Source organism: Argiope bruennichi, chromosome 7, assembly GCF_947563725.1.
Source record: "Argiope bruennichi chromosome 7, qqArgBrue1.1, whole genome shotgun sequence".
Classification (NCBI taxonomy): domain Eukaryota; kingdom Metazoa; phylum Arthropoda; class Arachnida; order Araneae; family Araneidae; genus Argiope; species Argiope bruennichi.
In genome coordinates this window covers 125,254,385-125,278,844 of record NC_079157.1, presented here as the reverse complement: position 1 = coordinate 125,278,844, position 24,460 = coordinate 125,254,385, and the positions used below count along the sequence as shown (strand labels likewise).

General features: G+C 27.8%; 1 long non-coding RNA gene across 4 annotated transcripts; it reads left to right on the top strand.

Annotated features, from left to right (window-relative positions):
* Nucleotides 1-9,856: 9,856 nt before the first annotated feature.
* Nucleotides 9,857-23,923, top strand: LOC129975213 (uncharacterized). Of its 4 annotated transcripts, none has more exons than XR_008785027.1 (5): nucleotides 9,857-10,045; nucleotides 12,682-14,627; nucleotides 14,866-15,050; nucleotides 22,619-22,831; nucleotides 23,461-23,923. It is a non-coding gene; the product is annotated as an uncharacterized LOC129975213 (long non-coding RNA). The 4 variants fall into 4 exon arrangements; XR_008785026.1 differs by having other exon boundaries at nucleotides 9,857-10,169; nucleotides 14,921-15,050; XR_008785024.1 differs by having other exon boundaries at nucleotides 9,857-10,169.
* Nucleotides 23,924-24,460: the final 537 nt, after the last annotated feature.

Genomic DNA, 24,460 nt, shown 5'->3' with positions numbered 1-24,460 from the left:
GCCAGAACTCAAGTTAATGTTTCCATTAATGCAATTGATGGAATCGTTTTATTTTTTACTTTGTCCTGAAAAATTGTCGGTGAGGAGCACGGGATATAAACTGAATCATCCCAATACAAATGCGAAATCGGACTTTTTAAGGAGATTTAAAAAAGTTATCAGTTTTAATATTAGCCTATTGCATATCTATCAAATTATTTTTCCAGCCAGAATTTATTATAGTATATATTTATATAGTATATCCTATAACCGAAAATATGTTTAAAAATCAATGTTCTATTTGTATCAACATTTTTAATATTAATTTTTCACCAGAACTCTTAGTTATATGTAGCCTCTTAAATGGCTGCGTGTTTTTTATCTTTAATCTTGTAAATTTTTATCTTTATAATAATAATTTTAATATTGTAAAATTTTTATCTTTATAATTTTTATTTCCCTGCGACCTCACTTTCCACACATCCTTTATATGATACACTGAATGGCCTAGGAATCAGATTAGCTTATCTATTTGATCTACTACAGATTTTACAATAAAAAAACCATAGTAATATTATAAAATATCAGCGCATCCCATTTCAAATCAGATTAAAAATTACTTTTAGAAATCCAATCACAGCTTCATTCTTTCATTGCATTGCAGAACTTTGCAGAATTTTTAACAAACTATATTTGTTAATCTAATAAATTTTAAAATAAATTAAACTGACTTTCAATTTTTTTTTTCCTCAACCCTAAAAATATTTGTATGTCTTTAGTATATAAATAAAAACAGAATTAAAAAAACAAAAACATTATGATAATGCAGTCGTGGTTTGGAAGACTAAATGTGCTTTTCTTATTCCCTCAAGGTGTTTCTTTCCCCTCCCCCTTTATAGAATTCAAGTGGAGATGATCACAACTGAAAGCTATTAAAATGAAGACAATGAACAAAAACTTTTCTTTTAATGAAATGTCATGCTATTTAATTTGGTAAGACTGATATGCCATGAAAACAAGCTGGTTCACAGGGTGTATAGTGAAAAATTGTTTCAAAAATTAAGTACTTTTAAGCACTATTTAAGCACCCTTAGCTATAAAAAAAAATTAAGCACCTTTGTACATATACACATATGTAAATTTGCATATTTTCTAAGCCTTGATTACTTTCTGTTTTATAATAAAGTACTGTTTTTATGGAAATTTCTTTTACAAATTTTAAATGTGTATTCTTTAAATTTTAATACTTATTTCTGTACTTACATAATATTTGCACGTCTTCTATTGTAAAACAAACTATGTCTGTTTGGTTTTGGCAAATACAAAAAAAGATTATAAAAAAAACCTGTCAATACCAAAATTTTGAGATACAATAAGAAGCAAGAAAATTTAAATAATTAAGATCTGTGATATTTTTCAATATATTTTTAAATAATAAACTACCACCTTATTTAGATGGATATATCATTTCTGAAAATGTCATCACAGATGTAGAAGCATACTTTAACTACAGTGTGCATTTCATTTTTATGTATGCAACCAACAAATAAGATTTGACATAACAGGAAAAAGAAGTGTAAATTTCCTCCTGCACTAATTCACTACATTTAGAAATTTTAATTGCAGCCTTATAAAGCTAAGAATTACGCATTAGAGAATGGTTGCCAACACAAGACTGCCAAAACTGCCATGAAATTGACAATAGTGCAATACCATATTCTAAATAATTTTTAAATATTTTTTTAATAAAAAGAAAACAATAGGAGCATTTAGAACTGCCAGATTATAAAAAAATGTCTTAGCACTTCTAATATCTGAAATTTAGTAAAGGCTTTTTTTTTTTTTAACTTTTAAGGTGTTTGACTACATTTAGGATAAATTTTTTGATAAACAAAATGTAGTTATATTTTGAACATCTGCATAAAAAAGATTGAAAAAGTATCTATGAAACCAAATTACATCAGTTAAGTAATAAAATTGGAAAAATGTTTTTTTTTTTTTTTTTTGTTTAAAAAAAGCATTTAAGAACATCTAATTTAGAAATTTATCAAATGATTTGCTTAACATTTTACAGATGGCTTAAGAAATATATTATCTAGTTCCTGAACCAAAAAATTAGCCATACTTTTATCCATTCTTTAAATATAAGAATTCAATTAATAAATAAATGAAATTTTCAATTTTTTTGAGAAGCAAAAACCAAAGGCATATTTTTATTCTTCAGGTGATAGAATGTCTACAGATTTTAATGAATAGATTACTTAATTTTTAGTTTCAGGAATTACAGAACATATTGAAAAATTATTAAACCAAATTTGAACAAAAATTATTCATTAGATTTTAATTTATGAGATTTTTTGTAAGAAAATTCTATCAAGGATAAGAATTTAAGAAAAAAGCATTACATCAAGAGGTATGTAAATGCAAGTATAAAAATCAGTGAAACTTCTCCAAAAATGAACAAAATTCTAATGGTTTTATAAAGAAACCTGTTCGAACATTAAGAACATTAAATTTTCTTAAAACTCATAATTTTGCAAAAAATCAAGTTTTCAATGTAGTTCGAACAACTTTGACATTTTCAAAATAAAAACTTGCTTTATATTTATATATAAAAAAATTTACTTTAGCTTAAAAAAAACTACAACAAAATGCCATTATATATTTGTGAAGAAATGAAAATAATTTAACAATTTCTTAGTTTCCATAAATAATGGAAATAAATTCATGAAGTTAAAAAATAGCCAGCTCTGCAGTTAATAGAAGCAAAATGAAAATAAAAAATGCAATAAAAACATTTTTTAAAAAGTATTATTTGGAGCCAGAGGGAGACAATAAATTGCATTGTTTTAAAATTTAAAAAACTCACCAAATAAAGAATTTTATTCAATGAGCTGCTTTAAAAGCTTTAAATTTTAAATTAATACAAAGAAACATTTTTTTTTCTTTTATTATTCCATTAACAATGGTAATATAACGAGACTCAATGATTCAAAGAAGCAATCATACTGTTTTGAATTTTATTACATTAAAAATAAATATTATGCCCAAAACTAATTTTTCAAAAAATACTAAAACTAAAGGAAAAAATGCATTCATTCACACAAAATTGATATAATTGAAAAGCAATTTTTTAACCTTTAAAACGGTGTAAAAATTATTTTCATGTTTGATTTTACGGTGACAACACTTTAAAGTACTGATTTTATTTTTTATATTAAACTTATTATTAAAATTCTGAAATACCTACTTTTAGTGGATCCCTAATACTCAAGAAGTAACTTTTCAAATTTTATGCTCCTAACTTCAATGGTTTATGCTGTACATTACTATATCAATCAGGTCAAACTTTTATATGTTAAGAGAGATTTTATTGGGAATAAATTCTATCAGAGTTATAAAAAGAAAAGAAAGAAAAAAATCATTATAAAATAATATAATCTAAAACCTAATGAATAAAAGTTTTGAAAAACTAGCAGTTCTTTTCCCTTGGTAAAAACTAAATTTGGCAAGATTGGTCCAAAAAATTATAATTTTTAAATGATGGCGACATTTAAAAATTACACCATGAAAGAAATCCCGATCATTAAAAACTTATGACTTAAAATTAAAATCCCATCATACTAGACCTTACTCGATCGATTAAAATCCGTTAAATAAATTTTTCAAGAGATTGCTCTAAAATAACATATTAATGAGAATGATGATCGAATTTGTAAATACTAAAAAGGTTTCACGGCAAGTGCTTTTGCAGCAGCTTCTAAGATGTTCGAAATACCTATTTGGAGCACCAAATCCATCTTGCTCTATATTCTTATTTTCCATTGATCGGACCAATTTGTATATTCTTCTTTAACAACACATAAAAGGTTAAACATACACTTATCAAATATAACTTAAATAAATTCTTGAACATCTGAAACATTAAAAATTTTTTAAGTGTTAAAATAATTTCTTTAACAAATATTTTTCAAATGTTAAGCTTTAAATAGTGTGGTACAGTATGTATTTTGTACTGTTTCTTCTGAAAAGCAATTCTACTATTTCAATTATTGGCAATGTACATTGTGGAAGACAGACGAAGAGGAAAATCTTAATATGTGTTTGAACCAATGGATCCCTTGTCTGAATTCTTCCCTTTTTTGTTTTTCTTTCTTGATATATCTAATAAACAAGCTTTTACAATTATGCTTTCAAACTACCGTATTCAGCATACGAGAAAACAAATAGCTGTCTTTGCATTTCTGAAATAAGGAATTTTTTAAGGACCTTTTTTCAAATGTAAGCATTTTTCATGCACCCTGTTTCAAGATATTGACAAAAAATTGAAAGAAATGGACTAAAATTTAATATGACATAAGCTCACCCCTCATAACTGGGGAATTTTAGTATGTTCGGTAGGAGAATCTCAAACCTCAAAACTTCTAATATCTTCTTCTTTTTACCATTTTCTTTTTTTAAACTCTTCATAGTTTGAACTTTGAAATAATTAACAAGTAATTTAAGAACTGACTTTAAATGCACAGAAATGAAATTTCACTCCAATATGCCCTTCCTTCATGTCCAAAATGCCATGTAATTTTAACAGTCAAACATGTTTTAATAGAGTGCCCTGATTTTAATCCTCATCGCTTAAAGTTTTTTAATTCACTATCCATCGAGTTGCGAGAGATTGTGGGTGAAAGTCCTCACCCTAACATTTTTAAATTTTTTCATAACATTGGTTTTTTACATTCTATTTAGTTTTGCTTTCTCAATTTGTTAAATTTTCTTCTTTAATTTATTTGACGCCTCTATTAAAAAATATGAAAAGTATGTTATTTTTAGAGTACTAATTTTAATACGTTGCCCTTTGAAATTCGACTTTTTATAAATGAATTTCTTAGTATTACTTTTTATATGAATTTGATTTATCTCACCATTCGAGTGGCGCAGCATAGCCAGATTTGGCTTTTGTGCCAAAAACCCTAAATAACCAACCAAATAACCAACCTTATCTTCCCACCATGGGATATTCCCAAGTTTTCCTTTTTGAATCCTTTCTCTGGTTTTGTGAAAGATAAAACTACTCCAGTCATTTTCGCGAGTTCGCAAATTGTACAGACTAAGTCTATGGCAAAGGATACCGACGTGCTCTGATTGGTTTAAGCCTTGGCATCCTTTTGGCAACGTTTTTCACTCATAATAGACTAGTTTTCGCTTATTTGACCAGAGGCGGCGGTAGAGTCTTGCCGACGGGGGGGCAAGACATATCCGACAGGGGGCAATCACAATTTCCCTAATTTTGTTAGAAAATAACTCCTAATAATTAATTTTTACATTTAATTAAAGGAAATTAAGTATTTTTTAGCTTCTTTTTTATGGAAATACTGACCTTTCTTTCATTAATAAAAATTTACAAAGATATTTGCAAAAAAAAAAATGTTCTCAGTTGTTTTTTTACTGATCTTTAAAAAATTGTCAATATTTGAATCTATATTTTTATGAGATTCTTGAGATTTATTTGCACTAAGATCTAATTTTGGAAAAAATGCAATTATATTTATTCTAGATTGTAGTATATAGATAGAAACACAGGCTGAGGTAGAATGCGGTGTCATTGTAAATTAAACAAATACATGTTCTCATCATGTTTTAAGCTATTTAAAATTTCAAGCTATTTTAAATGAATGTAGAAATTATATTCAAAAAGTTTTATAAAAGAAATTTTTTAGAAATCCAGCATGATAAATAAAATGGAATATTCAGTGCTTTCGCCAAAAACCGATTTTTTCCCCCTTCTTTGTATAGTCTCTTAGCTAAAATAATTTTTATAAGAATTGCAACAACGAGAAGGAATTCAGATATATTTCGAAACCGAGGCGAATAAGCGAGCGCGTACAACAAAAATTTAATATAATTCGGACACGAACGATATAGAATGCTGAAAAGATACAATGATGTTTCTTAAGAAAGTTTGGGAAGATATTTTGTAAAGATATGTACAAACCTAACTATTTTATGTAAGATTGAAAAATGAACGTGTGAAAAATGAGCGGCTTAAGCATTAGGTGTTCCATGTATTATGTATATGCTAAAAAACTATCAGACTTTAAAAGACAAAGCGTTTTATTAAAAAAACATTTAGATCTAGAATATGAACTCCTCTATCTTCATTTTTAAGCACGTGTTGTTCTGGTTAAGTACTTGTTTCCCTCGAAGCTATTGCAAGCTAATATACCTCTAAAAAAATTATTTTTATCCCCTCAGTTGCATGCATTGGTTTTTCTTAACCACTTCGTATACAATGACGAGTCTGGATCGCGCATCGGATTACTAAATTTTTAATCTATAATTAAGTGAAAGTATTGAGTAATTTAAAATGCAAAAATCACTTGAAAACTCATCAGTGCCTCAAATGACTTTATATTATTTTAGGAATTTAAATAATAATAATTGTCCTTAATAAGATGTACCAGTTAAGTAAATTCGTATGTCAAGGTATTAATATATCATATATGAATATTCTATGAATAAATATTTTAATCAAGACATTATCATTTTATCAAGATATCTTTATTTTAAAGTCTATTAAAAATTTAGAAGCAAGAGAAATTATATAGATTTTACTGTAAAGAGTATTTATTAAAAAATGTAAAAGAAGTTTTTTTAAAAATACTTTTTCCGATTACATAGTTATAATACTGAATGCAGAATCTTAAGAATTTAGGTAGTAATTTATTTAACAAATTTAGTACATACTTGGACAAGCTCTTAGCGTAGCTAAAAAGCTACCATAACATATATATTTATTTTTTGTCGTCATTTTCAGTCGGTAATATTTCTTTAATAATTGTAGCCAGTAAATTAGATTGCATAAAAAAGATATTTTACTGTTAAATAATTTAATATAATAAAATCTACTTATTCCAGTAATTTATAATGAATTCACATAACCTGGTTACAGCAACCTAACTCTTCTTAGCATGCATAAAACACAAAAGTATCGATAGAAAAAGAGTGTTTATTAAATTTAGTTTAACCATAAACTAGATTTTAATCAGAGAATTTTCAGTGAAGTAAAATAAAATAAATTTACCAATTCATCACCGAAGAAATAACAATTAGATAAAAAAAATGATTCATTTTATAATCTAAAATCTCATAAAATGATTCATTGAATTCCGAATTAGAGAAAACTATCGCCCTATTTATGTTTATAATGGCACTTGCCACGGACAAGCTCGCTGACGAAGTCAGCGATTTTAAGCCAAGGGAGCGTCTCTTGTTTTAGTAGCGCTAACTAAGGCCAAGAGTATGTCTTGCCTACTCACACATCACATTCGCTTGTACAACCCCTTTTTAGAGGGGGGCACATTCACACATCTCACAGGTAGAGCAGATGAAGAACAACCATGCCCGATCCGGGACTCGAACCCAGGACGCCCTGATCACGTGGAAGACGCGCTACCCCTATGCCAGGACGCCGGCCCTATATCTTGTGAAATATAAAAGTATTTTTCCCTAATAATTCCACTTGCAAATAATCGAAGTACTCGATAAAAAAATTTTTTCTCATAACTTATGAAAACATCTTAGCCGAAAGACAAATATAAATCGGCAAAAATGTGACTTCTTACTCACTTGACACGGTGTCGGTTATTCTGCCAAAAGTAATGCAAATTATTAGCCGAATGAACATTTACACAAGATGTCTGAAAATTAGCGAACTTCCATCGTATTCAGTTCATAGTCGGCAGAATGAGATAACTTATGCACCCTGTTGGATATACTGCCAAAAGTAATGCAAATTATTAGCCGAATGAACATTTACACAAGATGTCTGAAAATTAGCGAACTTCCATCGTATTCAGTTCATAGTCGGCAGAATGAGATAACTTATGCACCCTGTTGGATATACTGCCAAAAGTAATGCTAATTAGAAGCTTGATGAACGACATTTCAATCAAAAGCCTGCAATCTGTGAATTTAACTTCTACATCTATCAAATTGCGTTCATAGTCAGGCGATCAAAAATCGTCCTCAAAATGCGGCATCTTATTGACCTGCCACCCTATTGATTATTTTACCAAACATAATCAAACCGCTTTAACAGCTACTTAATTGTTTACAACATTAATTTTAAGATGGTTTTTAAATTTTCATATTCAAGAATGTGTGCTTTTCCATAACCATTTTGCAGTAGTGAAAAATTTTGTCGACGAAACTCTCAATCTCTCGCCGACGGGGGGGGGGCAATTGACCCCCTTGCCCCCTGCTAACGCCGCCTCTGTATTTGGCTCAAACCTTGTACCTTTCATTAGTTTTATGGAATATACGAGTGAATATCAACACGGTCTAATTTTTATTAATAATTGTTTTCTCTAAATATTAGTAGTAATACTACTAATACTAATTATTAATAATAATAATAAATATTATTAATAATACTAGTAATACAAGTAACTAATGTTGTTTATGCACAGAAGTATAAAAACTATATGAAAGTAATTACTAAACATATGATGCAGCAATTAAATAATTCTTATTTTTCTATGATTTTCGTGCCTTTATTAGATAATTCATGCAGTCATTGAAACTTGTTGCTGAACACTTGTTACTTTCCCATCAACTACATATGGGGAAATGATTACTTAATGCCCAAAACGTATAAATATGTAAGCTTTAACGGAATATGTGATTTCGTAGCTAATTTTTTTAGTTATATCAAGATAATATTAAGAAGAATATGGCATCTTTTTGGCAAAACATTGTCAAAAGGATGCCAAGGCTTAAACCAATCAGAGCACGTCGGTATCCTTTGCCATAGACTTAGTCTGTACAATTTGCGCACTCGCGTCATTTTCCAGCAACTTTTTTGTTCTCATCGATGTCAATATTCCTCGTACACGCCCATTTTTACTGATGGTTCTAAAACAGATGGACATGTTGGATGTGGCATTGTATCTGGTGCCGACATAAGCAGTGTCCGTCTGCATGCATCCTTTTCAGTCTTGACAGCCGAGTTAATGGCAATTGCACAAGCCCTTCATAATGTCTCGTTTTCAATTCAGAGACTGTTCTGCATATATACTGACAGTATGAGTTCACTAGAAACTCTTTCCCATTTCACTTATGATATGCACCCAGTTGCTGTTGAAATCTTAGAACTTTTTCAATCTCTTCAATATAGGGGCTACCACATTTTATTTTCCTGTCTCCCCGGTCATGTAGGAATTCTTGGCAATGAGCAGGCAGACCAAGCTGCAAAAACTGCGACTTGTTTCTCGAATCGAAGAATACCGTATTGTGATGCAAAGAAATCAGTTACATGTCGAATATTTTCTCTATGGCAAGAAACATGGGATTTACGCAGGAACAATAAATGGCATACAGTTAAACTTTTTATAAGGTTGTGGCCAGTCTTACCTGTGCGTAGGAAGGATGTTATATTAACACGCCTTCGTATAGGGCATACTCGGTTCACCCACAAGCACCTTCTATTCGGTGACAGAGCACCTATGTGCTCCACATGTCGCACAGATTTTACAGTTCATCACATTTTAATCGTATGCCCTACTTTCAAAGTTCATCGTAACCAGTTTTTTCACTCATCACCGTTAACTCTCACTGATTTATTGGGAGAGAACCATCATCCAAACATTTTTAAATTTTTATCTGCTATTAAGTTTTTACGATGCATTTAAATTTTTCAAGTGTTTGAACCTTTTAAATTTTTTTCATTTAAATACATATCTATTTGCTACTGTTTCCAGTATATTTTAACCATTCATATATTTAAATTTTAAAGAAAATTTAACCTCTTTTTTACCACATGAATGGCGCAGTTTAGTCAAAGATGGCTCTTGTGCGAGAAAAATACAAACCAAACCAAAAATGTGCCATTAAACTTCATAAACCCTAACCCCGAGGATATTTGTCGGGGGTCGGGTATTTCTCACTATCTCATCATGGTCACGTGATATACCTGCCGTCATGCAAACGTTCGTCTACTTTTGTCTGGCAACCATGATTTGATGTTACAGGAAACAGATTCAAAACTGTGAATCAAAGAATCTTTGGCAAAGTTCTTACGTTTTTGTAATATAAACGAATAAAAGCAATCGCTTCAATAAGAGCGATTAGTTTCAATAAAACAATCTTCTTTAATCGCTTTAAATGTCATTATAAAATATAACGCCCTATTTTATGTAAAAATTGCTTTTATTTCATTTTATATCTCTTGTAGGAAGAAGATTTAGCTTTCACTTTGTGTTATGAAGAAACTGAAAATTTAAGTTTCTTAGTTTTTAATCTAATTATACAAACTCCTTTTAAAGGACAAAAAAAAAAAAAATGACTTTTAAATTTCTGTTTAATATGATTTTGTATTATGCTTAGTTGACTAGTTTTGGAATATAAATCTGAGTAGGGAAAAGATAGGGAAAAATTATGATTGTCAGTTCTTTTTTCATATAAGATAATTTTCATTTATTTTTTTAAATATATTTTTGATGCCTTTGAGGTTTTAAATCTATTATTTATTTTTTTTTGGATACTTATCATATATGTGAATATATAATGAAACCAATTTGAAATCCTATGAATAAATTTTTTTTGTATAATCTTACTAGTTATTGTAATTTTGTTACTGTGCAGATTGCATGCTTATTTAGATTCTTTAGTGTTTATTTAGAAATTTTTTGATAGTATAGATTATAGTATATAATTTATTTTTAATAATTTTTTCCTTTAAATAAAACTTTGAATCATTACATAATTATCTCTCTTTTATTGGTTGTATTTATGATATTTTAATGTGGGATTTAATTTATCCAGATGATCTTAATTTATATAGTTTTCAAAATGCTTAATATGTGTTTCACATGCTTGAACAATCCTGGAAGATCTTTCATTTATACAGCATTTAACTTTGTTTACTAAAAGTACACAAATGCTAGGAAATTAAAAATTGTGCTGAAATGGTAACTTTTTTTTTGGTACTTGCATATTAACACCACAGCAGCTACAGATTTGGTGTTTTATTTTATGATTTGTCGCAAAAATTTTAGTTGTAGATTGGCGGCACTTAAAAACCACCAAATATGTAGCTGCGGTGACGTTAATACGTAAGTACTCTTTTTTCATTTTAATTAGTTTGTGTGTATTTAAAGATTTCATAGTATAGTTGCAGGAATACTCATATAAATAACATAAATGAAAAAAGAAAGGAAGCAGAAGGTGAAAACAACCAAACATTATAGTAGAAACAAAGTTTTACAAGGAGATAGAAATGATTACTGAATGAAAAGGAAACGTGAAAAATCTTTCTTTAATTATAGCTATTAATGTCTGAATTTCTGTTTTGTATTAAATTAAATAACTGACCTGAAACCAGTCATATCTTGTTTTCTCAATTATTTTAACATGATGCAAATTTTTCCAGAAATTTTTATGACTTAAAATTATGTAATTTAGCTCTGCCTCCTTTTAGTCTTAACTTCCCTTGTTTTTTTTTCTGTAATTTTGATCTTGCAGTACCGAAATGAAAGACCATGGAATCTTGACCTTTTGGCTTTCATTCAACAGAATCTTTGCCTAGATCTAAAATCAAAAAGCAGTCATCTATCTATCTATCTATATATATATATATATAAACTGAAAATTCTGTTTTAATTCTTTATTTTAAACCTTCCTTTTTTTATATTACTGTAGTCTTTATCAATAAACAATAAAAGGTTAAATAATTTTTACAAGAAATAAGCCATCACTTTGCATTTGTTTATAAGTGTATGTATTGTAAGTATGTAACAAAATCATAAATACTCTATAGTATTTATGAGTTTATTTCCCAGAGTGTAATTAAATTTTATGAAATTTACCTTAAAATGTGTTCAGTATTTATATTTGGGGACTTCTTTTCTATGTGATGGATTTTTATCACACATTCTTGCACATTACATATTAAAAAAGCATTGGCCTATAAAAAGAGGTCAGAAAATATGAATAACCTCTTATCCATATTTAATACAAAAAAGATGTTTTTTATAGATAGGGTAAGAAGGGAGCATTATTGTAAACTAATTTTATATCTTATTGTAGGTCTGTTGTGTCTTTGTTGATGTCTAACTGCATTTACTTTTATGCAAACAATATATCAAAATAACTAATAATAAATGTAATAGTTATAAATAGATAACATATATACCAAGAGTGGAAAAAGGACAGCCCTGCTTTTTTTTAAAAAAGAAAATGATATTTATTGCATATCAATAATTTTGCTTGAATTAATGAATATTTTAATAAGACAACCAAATAATATCATCTAGCATGTTTTAAAATTTATTTTATATCTAATATGAAGTAAACTGCAAATTCAAATTGCATGAATGCAATTTGCTCTGCAGTTTTGAGAAATTATTCTATAGTATAAATTGAGATTTGAGTGCATTTTTTATTAATAGTTTTACATTTAGTAATATTGTTTATTTAAATAGATTTTTATTTTATTTTGAGCAGTATGTGTCAATAATAAAAACGTATTTGACTATATTGCATTATCTGAATAATTGTTTTTGTTCTAGAATTTTTTGAAAGTATAAAAATTCCTTTAGAATATTGTATGTCTTTATGAAATGTAACTTTATATTACAGTGCTTTTGTTTTGAACTTATTGAAGTTTTCCTTTGAAATTAGGCAGATAATTATCTATTTTCTTATTAGGTGATCATCATACAACTACAAAGAAGTCATGGGACCAACTGTCAAGTGATTCCTTTTCTAACTTCCCTGCTGTTTATCCCGGTGAAGAAGATTTGATATGTATTTATGAGAAATGTCAGAACCATCCAAGTCAATTTGCTGTAAATTTAGCTAGAATGTTATTTACTCATGAAGAACTGAGAAATTCAAACTGTCGTGGAGTGAAGCAGAAACATGCATTAGACAAGCAACGTTTATTGTTCATACGCAATGCTGTCACAAAATTTTATCAAATTCCTGCATCTTATCAAACAGATGTTTGGAAACAATGCATGCAAGGAATAGACACAAGATGCCGCCAGGAAAGACGTCCAAAATACAAGGATTTTGTTGCAGCAGAATTTTATACTCAGAACTGATTTTTTTTCTTACACCAATTTCTAAAACTTTTTTGAGATATTAATTATTATGACATTCCTCTTTTGTAAAGTGACATTTTATTCTTTCTTTTTAAAAAATATTTTTTCAATACTAATGTCTACACAACTTTCCTTGCATTGCAAAATATTATTACGTTTTTTTTTTCTGTAGCCAACCAAATTTTTTTGATTGAAGGACCCAGCCATCATAATTTTAACATCATAGCTATTGGTGAAAGACCAAAGATCCTATTAAGTGACAAGCAAACAATATACAACAATGTGAAAATATTTTTTTCTTATTCATTTTTGAAAGATTACCGAAGAAATAAAAGGACTAAATCAAATTCTATTCTCAGATTGTGTCTGCATGTTTTATCATTTGATGACTTTAGACAGTAGTTTTTATTGAAATATTATTAATGACACACTTTTAATATATTTCTGGAGAATGATATGATTATCACTTCAATTAATAAACATATACGTCTGGCACAGTATGATCAGAATTGGCTCTTGCACCATTAAAACCCACAAATCCAAATCAATTAATAAACATTTATAAATGCACCATTTGAGAAATTAACTATTTAAGCTTTTTATTTTGAATGGTAATGTCATATTTCATTCAGCTATACTTGCAATTCTGGTTGTTTACTGTAATATTTTATTTTTCTATATTGTTCTTAAAAATGTTTCATATTCTGCTGACTTATAAAATACAAGAAAACAAACTTTTCAAAATGCTACATATATCTTCTGGAATATTGTACATTTTGTGGATGTTATATTTTTTAGCCATTCAAAGTATTATTTTTATATGCTTTGGAATCATATTCAAAATTTTGCATATAAACTTTGATGGAAATGGGCATAAAAATTATAGAAGAATGTATGATATAAATTTGCCATCTTGGAATCAAAAATTTTAGTATCTTTTTTAAAAACTTTGTTATTATTCGTGTATATATATAAATATACACTGATTGGAAAGTAATTCCAAAATTTATAAATTGTGTTTAGTGACTGAAATATTAATAAAAATTCATTTTTAAGTACATTTTGACTGTTTCAAATATTCACTTTTGGAATATCCATTCCTTTAGGTAAATTGGAAATTAATTGATGGCTTCTGCATACAGGTTTTGATGACTTCCTACTTGGCCACTTTTTGTTATACTGTATTATTTTTTTAAAGATTTTAGTATCTGGTATTATATAGAGATTCATAAACTTCTTGCTTTAGAGCCTTTTCCTGCCAAATAAATCTTTATCTAATTTGTTTGTAAATATTTTAATGATTATTTAAGAAAATGTAGAAATTTATCTTGTAATGTATAAAGAAAATTATTTTAATGCAAGTATTTGACAAATATAAATTAGTCAAATTGAGTAAGTTTTCAGAATTATTTTAGATTTTCAGTGTTAAACAGTCCTATACAAAACTGCATATTGTAAGAAATTTTATAGTTTTAATACATTTGGAATGAATTGCAAATAAAATTTTTTAGATGGGGTCAGAAGATATCCCCCCTTCTTACCATCAAAGTTAGTATGAATATTTTGAATCGTGCAAATATTTACAAAATTTCCATATATATATATGCACACACATTTAAAGTAGTGTCTTTTTTTTAAGTTCTATTTTATTTACAGTTGCTAATATTTTTTTGTAATTAATAATAACTAACACATATTTATATGAAATAAATGAATATTAAAATAGAATTTACCAGAATTATTAATTCTATATTGTTTTGATAGAATATTCTGTTTTATTTATTAGATAATCAACATGGCAGTAACAATCTGCAGTTATCTTGATGATTTTCCTATTTCAGTCTGCTCCAGGTAACTTGAAAGACATCTGAGGAAGCACCAAAAAGGAAATCTTTTTTTTTTTTTTCCTTGACTGTGACAAAAGTCCATTGAATACTCATTCTTCTATTTGTGCAAGGAAGCTAAACTTTGGTGAGATATGTGTCTGAGTTTTAATTATATATAAAAGCCATATGAAAATACATTTTCTTCTAACTAGAATCAGTCACAAAAATGCACAGTAAAATAATTTTTTATATATGCCAGATTTTGTAACAAAAGATAATTTTATTTTACATTGAAATAATATATTTAATGTGAACTTTAGATAGAGATTTTTAGAAATTCATTTTTTACTATTACTAGTTTCTATTTCTTATAAATTAATGTTTTATTATTAATTTCCTGATTTTCAAATTGTAATTTTGAAAAAAAATGGGATTGTAAAAAATTTTATTATGAAAAATGACCAAAATGTGAAATTTTTTTGTTGAACTTTTAAAAAATGCACAAATTAGTTTTATTAATATAAATTTTGTTCTTAAAAATTTATAAACATTTCCCACACTTGTGGTCATGTATAGAAATGTTATGAACAATAGAATTGGTATTTTGATGCAAGATATTATATGTAGTCCAAAGTAGGGGGAAAAAAACTATAAAAATGAAATATAAGCTGAAAGACATGATGAATCTGGCCTGTAGACAGTTCTATAAATTTTTTTATATTTTATTAGTGAATGAAACTGAATATTAATAAAAATGCTGGTTTGCATAATCACTTTATAGTTTTTCATTTTCTATTGAAGCTTCAAATAATAATTTAAAAAAATGAAGTCAGTTCGGATAATTACATGTGAAGAAATAACTAAAAACTTTTATCAATTGCTAATTTTTTTCTCACATTATAATCTGTTCAACATACATCTGTAAGAACAAACTTATCTGTGTGGATTAGTCAATTTATGTATGATGATTTTAACTTTCAAATGTGTAGTATTTTTTATGGTTACTTGTTTATCTCTATGGCCCCTGTTTACTTAGAAAATTTCAAATTATATCAAAATCACCAAACTTCATTATGCATTAAAGTGCCAAAATGTTACCAAGATTATTGCATTCTCGAATTTATTTGCCAATTTTCAGATGATTATACCAAATCGGCAATGATTTGCATTTTTCAGTTATTTATTGCATGGGCTATAAAAATGAACATGTATCTCTTTTTATTTACACCATCATAAGAAAATTTCATATTCAGATGGTACAAGGGTGCTTTTTTGTTTTTATTTAGTTGCTTATTTATTATCTGAACAAAATAACCATTTCCCTCATGCTAAATTTGCTGTATTATATTAATGTATTTTTGTGTGTGTGTGTGTTGTCTGATCTTTAATCACAATAGAAAATCAGAAGTCAATGTAAAAGGTTTTCACTCATTTTAGGAAAATATTGACTAGGGGTGAAAATACATCTTTTTCATTGACATGTCTTTCATCTCCTTTTGCTTACAGGTTGAGGAAAAATACTTTCATTTGAGAGCTAATTTAATGTATTCCAGAAATGATAGTCATGTGTGTTTTTTGTGGTTTCAGTTTATTGTTGCTTTTCTACATTTGGTTACTTATAGAATATTTGTTTGTTATATTTCAAAATTATTATTTGCAAATTATTTAAGCATATGTACAAGTAATTTTTGTTCAAAAGTTTTGAATCTTTTTAAACAATATGCAAGTAAAATGTATGTTTTATTTCATTGTGAGCTTTCAAAAGTAAATACTTCAAATGTTTTAAGGCTTATAAAAATTAAATATTACTAAAGAATTGAGGATTACTGCAACAGTAGCCAATTCAAAATATTGCCTATTTTCAGAAGAACTGAAGGACTAATAAAATGATACTATTAACATAAAGAATAAAAAGAATCTAATTTCTTTATCTCTTTACAGAAAAAGATACCTTTCTTATAAAAGGAAATTGCTGAAATTGTATGCAAAACTAATGCACTTGATTTTTTTTAGTAACAAATCTAAATATGATGCATAAAGCTGTTGGTGAGAAAACTGTACAATTGAAAGGGTTAGATAACTATACTTTTGGAAAGAAAAAAGTATATGCCCTCCCTCCTAGTATATGCCTCTGAAATGAGGAGAGAATTATGTTTTTAACTTTAACACAATTTTATACAGCTGTAGTTTTCTTTTTCATTTGTATTCTAATATATATAATATAAAATTTCTCTTACCTGGCTGTCAGGAGACCTCTTCAAAGTGAGATTTTCCCAGTTTATTGGATATATATTTCAGAAAATTATATGCTTACTGCTCTGTGTAGAAATTATAACATGCAAAATCCATGGATAATGTTTTACAACCTCTCAACTTTTTTAAAATAATTGTTTTAATTTTTAATATTAATTAAAATGCATACAAATAATTTCACATATCAGAAAAATAACATTATCTATCTAAAAATTATCTAAAGTTTTATTATATACTAGCCGCCTTTGGCGACCAGCCGGTTCGCCAATCTTAATGTTCGTTTAAATTTTAATAATTAAATAGGTTGAACCGGAGTTTAACCCCCTTTTTCGTCAAGTTGCGATAACGCGCCAAAGCTGGCAATCTTTATTATGTACTATAATTGAACATCTGCTCCTTTGATTTGAACATTTCGCAAGGCCGTTGTTGGCGATTTTTAAAAATTGCGCAAAGCAGGGGGTTAAACCCCGGTCGTATCATTAAACATTTTACGCAATTCCAACTTTAATAGATTCTTCAGCAAAATATTTTAAAACTTCAAATTTTGATAGTCTCATAATATTATAAAGGCCTTCAGTCATGGCATGATATGTATCTCTCTAATTTTCTGTTACCCCTCGTAGAAATTATGCTTTAAATTAAAGTGTAAATGATTAATCTGCAATTAATATAATAATATTTTTTACTGAAACAAAGCATTTTTTTAATACTATGATTACTGATAATAAGAGTCACTGAGCGCTTAAACTTTATGGGCACTAAAGAATATCTTTCTTAATTTATGTAATATTTCAAGAATTTGTCAACAAAAATTTCTCAGATTCATCATGAACAGATCGATTCATTAACAATGTTTAATTTTAAATGCATCAAACACTAAGAAAATAAAATGAATCGTTTAAAATAATCGGTCGAAAACAGGTTTAAAAAAACTACTTAAAAAACGATGTACTTAAAACTATAAGCATATACAAAAAAATATATATAACTAACATAAATACAATTTAATTAAAAAAGCATGCAACTAACCTAAAAATAATTTAAATCACTGAAAACAGGCTAAAAAAAACTACTTAAAAAACGATGTACTTAAAACTATAAGCATATACACAAAATATATAACTAACATAAATACAATTTACTTATAAAAGCATGCAACTAACCTAAAAATAATTTAAATCATCCGTTGATAACGGTTGTCAGGGCAACAATCAGAACACAGTGCGCATGCGTGAATTTTCTTCGCCAGTTACGTTAACGCAAATGCGTGAATTTTTCTACGCCAGTTGGGGTAACGCTATGCAGATTATACATTTTTAATTTCCTTTATTCTGTGTTATTTTAATTCAAAAGTACTTCAGAATGAATCTGAAACATGGATTAATTAACAATGTTTAATTTTAAATGCATCAAACATTAAGAAAATAAACAGAATCGTTTGAAATAATCCGCCGAAAAATATTAACCCTAGCCTCATTACTGTTGGGAGAAAAAAAAACCTGAAGCCTTACTGATTTGGCGATGGAGAAAATGGAAGATTTTTTTGGGGAAAATGGAAGATTTTTTTGGCGGGAAAGTTAGTTTTTAATTAATAATTAAAATTCCAATAAAAATTTGGAAAAAGGAACCCCAGGTGCACATTCCTGACCTCCAAGGTATACATGTACCAAATTTGGTAGCTGTAGGTCAAACGGTCTGGCCTGTAGAGCGCCAACACACACACATTGAGCTTTATTATAAGTATAGATATATTATCACATAAAAGTTCTGAATTTCTTAATGTGTTGATATATAATTCTGAGTATCTATCTGTGTATAAGATTGTTATATTTTAAAAATTTCAGTGACAATCAAATTTCATAGATCAATCAATTCCATTAAAGTCTGTTTCCCCAGTGCAGGGGTGTTTGTGCTCCGGGGAAACCCCGGAATTCCGGGGATTTTGAACTTCGATACCCGGAAATTCCGGGGATCGTCGTTCAAAAGGAAGTAGGAATAATAATGAATTATTTATTTTGATCTGGGTAATTTTATTTGCTTTGAAAGCAGAAAACGCAAGGTCAGTGTGTGTGGTGAAAACTTTTCCTTTCTTTCTCCAAAGGCAGTGATAATGCGTGAAAAGGGGGAAAAAACTTCTTTTTTGTTCTTTCCTTATTGCGAGTTATGACTCATTCCCCCGGTTCTCGGACATTCTCTTCTGATTTCTTTTCGGCAAGTAGGCGCGGCAGAAAAAAAAGGGAGAGACTTCGTTCGACCAGATGTGCGATCACGTGACCTGGGTTCAAAGGTCTTAATTTTGCAAAAAAAGTAATTCATCGGACTTTTATAATTAGGTCATTCAATACTTCATAATCGTAATTTTTCATTTCTCCCCCCCCCTTCTCGAAACTCCAAAATGTCGGTAGTAAGTCCGTAAAAGTTTCAGGGGATTTTTTGGGGTCCCACAAACACCCCTGCCAGTGTAATTTATTTGGTCTATATGTCATCACTCTCTTCCTTGTACTCCCCATCTTTCTGTTTTCCCAACATACTTTATTATGCTATGATTATCAAGAAAAAGTGTGAAAAAGTTGTCTACATCAACTCAAACTTGTATCTCATCTTCGCTAATACATTACCTGTTTATTATTTTTATCTCCTAAGCTGAAATTTCATATTTTGATATACATCAAAAGTACTATTATTTATAAATTACTAGATAGTTAGATGCTAATTGCTAATTATTTACATTCTTAAATATTTTCCTAATGATTTGAACTCTGGTTTCACTTTATTTTTAACTTCTAAGTTATAGAAGCATGATTTTCCCACAGAACAAAACACAGTGTTAGCGAATTCCTTTTTAAAACTACACAAGTTGAAAGTGTGTCTTCAGTTTCTCTTTCCTGCTTTCTGTCTTCCTAGTTGATTCCTAGAACTGCACTAATTATGGTTTTGACAAAAAAATGTTAATAATTAAAAATTTAACTATTTTTTAAAAATTATGAAAATTAAAAATTTTTGGAGAACTCCATGGCGATTTCATCAAAGAATGTTTTGTATATAAAATATTACATTTTCATACATTACTTATATGTATGAAAAAGGTACTCTTTCTAACAATAAATGCAGTTTGAACTGTTCTTTGCAATAATAAATTTTTTAAAATTATTTCATTTATTTTTGTTACAGCTTTGAATTTGCATGTTATATAAAAATATATATTGTAGACTTTTCCCAAGAATGGTATCCAAAAATTAATTACATTAATATTTAAATCAGTAATTATAATGTTATATATTAGGTTATAAATGAAATAATTACTTAGAATCAGTAATGGATTTCCTTCATTAACTTTCACTATATTTTGGAGATAATATTAAATTTATTTTCTGACAATATATGTCGCCTGATATATCTCCTCCTCCCTTCCTGATTGTTTTTAAATAGTCATGGAAGGACCTTGGTGATCTGATGGGATATATAACTTTATGCCTCAAGTTAAGAGATCCAATTCTAAAAAAACATCTACATAGTGCATATTAAATCTGTTAAGATTTTCATCCTTCCATTGCTGTGGTGTGAAAGTTTGGAGACTGATTGAGTGCCCCCTTTCTATCTGATCATAATTCAAAATTATAAGACCTGTCCCATTAAGTGCATACTTTCATTAAGTCTTTAAAAACTGCTTTTTTAATAATAAAAGTGCTTTTTTTTTAGGGAACAACTGATAATATAAAGAAAATATATTTCTTTTTTCTTCATCCCCTTTCATTTGTTTAGATAGGGGGAATAATCTTTATTTAATTATAATTTTACATATTTGTGTGAAACCGAAGCGTTTATTTTTAAAAGTAACTTTAGTTCTTTTTTTTACATGTTATTATTTCAGTGCATTTGTTAATTATATTTCCTCGTCATTTAGTAAATCACCAATAGTAATTTATTTAAATATTTTTACTTAATATACTTTTTTTTACATGTTATTATTTCAGTGCATTTGTTTATTATATTTCCTCGTCATTTAGTAAATCACCAATAGTTATTTATTCAAATATTTTTACTGCAAAAATTTTTTAGAACTTTTAAAAAAAATTATTGAGAAAAAATGTGTATTTAATTTACTATGGATTTTCAAAAGTATACACACTGAATGGTTCAGGGGTAAAGTAAAATGTTCATGCTGCTTTAAAACTTGTTGGTCATTTTTCACTTTTGCTCTCAAGATATCAAAAATGAAAGTCCTTTTATATTTTCTCATATGCAAAATATCCAAAGAGAAAGAATTGTACACATAAAAAAGGTCGAGCTCAAATATTTTGCCATATCTCCATGATTCAGACTCAAAAAACAAAGTAACTCAAAAATGCTGCGGGTTAAGAAACCATACCAAATTTCAAAAAGTTTTTTTTTTATTTCATATATTTATTTTTTGTCTTTTGTCCAAGAGCAATTGAAAATGTTAACTTCAAAACTCATAGAACTATATCAGTAAAATTGGGTGCCCAATTTTATCATCTAAAGAATAGATCAGCATGAATTTTTGAAGCAAATCTGTACATGTGCATGCATATAAACATGTTTAATCAAAATTGAAACAACTTAGATAAATGAGATTTAGTAAATGTACTTGAATTGTAGTTCTGTATGAAATTTTTGTTGCCTGAAATGCATAATTAACTTTCTTTGTTATACTGAAAAACGTAAAATTTTTATGTATGGGCCCCAGAAAATAAAAATCTGAGTGCTTGTGGCTTTTATGACCTTTTCCAAGACCCCTGATTTTTAAGCAGAAAGGAAAGTTGATCATATCTGTATTATTGGATATGCAAAAAAACCTTGGGAAATCCTTTTCCAATGGTTTCATATGTGTTGCAGAGCATATTAAGACATTTCTTGCTGTGTATCAGAATCATGACCCATTTTTGCATCTGATATGCATAAGCTAGTTTTGTTTTAACTAGCTTAGTTAACTTTATAACTAGTTTTTAAAGAAAATTTCCCAAGTGAAATTATTAATTCTATTTTTCTAATAAAGCATCATGTACTGCAATTAATAAAATGAGTTCATGTATAAGAGAGAAACATAATGAAAGTTTTACATTGCACAAAAGAAATATCCAATGAAGTTATATGCTTTTCAAGCATTCTTCTCAATAGTTTGTTGTAAAAGTATTGGAATGCATAATGAATAAATTTCCAATAAACTATGTATCTAAAACAATATTGTTTGGTCAGAAAAAAAAATTAAAATTTCCTGTGCTGTTCTTACTTTAGAAAGAATAAAATGATGAAGATTAATGTGATAGTTTTCTTGAAGTGTATATATGATCGTCATATCATTTTTACTCAATGTCAAGAATTTGAAAGTTAGGAAAAAGAGATTTGATGAGTTTTATTTTAATTCTTTATTTGAAAATTAATAAATTTATAAAACTGTGAAGTGTTATGAAAATAATTTTCATTATTTCTCTTGAATAGGCATCTAATGAAAGAGGATTCAGTTATGAAAAAAATACTGAAGTACAAAAATTGAATGTAATGTCATATTTCACAATGTATAGTCTATGATCATGTAAAGTAGTGTGGGTGGAATCCACTCAGTAAACATTACCTAAGAATAGAGAATATCATCACATCAGCCCATTTAAAATATCATAGAGGAGATGCTAAAGAAATAGTTGCCAATGACATGTAAGAATTTGATTTTTTGATATCTTTAAGGAAAACAAAATTCCTTTTAGAAAAGAAAATTAAAGCCAGTACAATCGTTTAATAGGTATTTTGAAAATCCTTTAGCAAAAAGAAGATTTCGAAAAAATTTCTTAAAAAAAAAAAAATGATTTTTATTTCCAAACTTTGTTTTATTAATGTTTTCATCCTTTTTTCAAGGAATTGAAATGTTAATCAAATAGTATAATTTTTTTCTTAATATTACTAACTGTAATGCAATAAAATTGATTTAATAAAATATTTCAAATGAAACTTGCATGAAAAACATTTTCAATAATTTATTTTCAATTTTGTTGAAAATTATTTAGTAATTATTGGTGGTATTTTATGGATTTGGTTACCTATATAGTTACTACCCAACTTAGTTCATTTCATCATGACAGATAATTCTATAATCAAGAATTTACTTTGATTACACACTCTTTTCCCTCCTAAAAAAGCAGTTTCATTACATATTTTAATAAAAGAATATATGAATATTTTTATTGATGAGATAAATGTTTTTTTTTCCATAAATTTTTGAATTGGTTTATTGTATCATTTTAGACTGACTTTTAAAATAAGATATTAAATTACCTGTTTTTTAATAGGTATTCCTTATTTGACCAAAATGGAGATATCATGGAATCAAGCTCCAAGTATTTCATTTTCCTTTTGTTTATCCCAGCGATGAAGCGTTAATGTCCGTTTTTCAGAAATGTGAAAATCATCCTATTCAGTTTGCTGTAAACATAGCTTGGATTCTTTTTACTAAAGAAGAACTACGAGAATCAAACTGCCAAGGAAAGAAACAAAAAAGTGCTCTAGACAAAAAACGGTTATTATTCATTCATGATAGTGTCATGAAGTTTTATCAAATTCCAATCTCTTCTCAAGCTGATATTTGGAAACAGTGTATTAAAAGAATAGATACAAGATGTCGTCATGAAAGACATCCCAGGTTCAATGATTTTGCTTCATCAAATTCTTTGAAAAGATTTATTTCATATTATTAATACGTTATGAATTGATATCTAAATTTGGTAAATAAAATATCTTGTGTTACTGCTAAAATTTACTTTCATTAAAACATGTGTTAAATATACATAGTATTTAAAAATTATTTGCAGTATGTATGAGACAAAATGAGCAGAAGTGCAAGAGTTTTGATTCAGATTATTAAAGAAATTATCTGAAATACTTAGTTTTTTCTAAAACAATTTGTAATCCCAACTAAATTAGGGAAAACAAAACAGTTATTGAAAACTTAATCAACCTGTTCATTCAATTATATTTATAAGCATTAGGATAAATAGATATCTGGGTTGATCCATATAGGTGTTTGTTCTATTTATTCTATTTTTCAAATGAATTTTGGTCTAAAAAGATTAATTAAAATTAAGTCATTTAAACAATACTACTATGAATTTCAATTACATTATTGTTTTCATTGCTTAGCTACTAATATATATATTAAAAGTATTAAGAATTTCCACCATTTTTAACTTCATGAAATAATTCAAGGAAATTTATCTTGAGGAATCTGTTACAGATGTGATATTTCAACTTGAACAAGGTGGCTACAGAAAATATGAAAAGAATTTCTCTGTC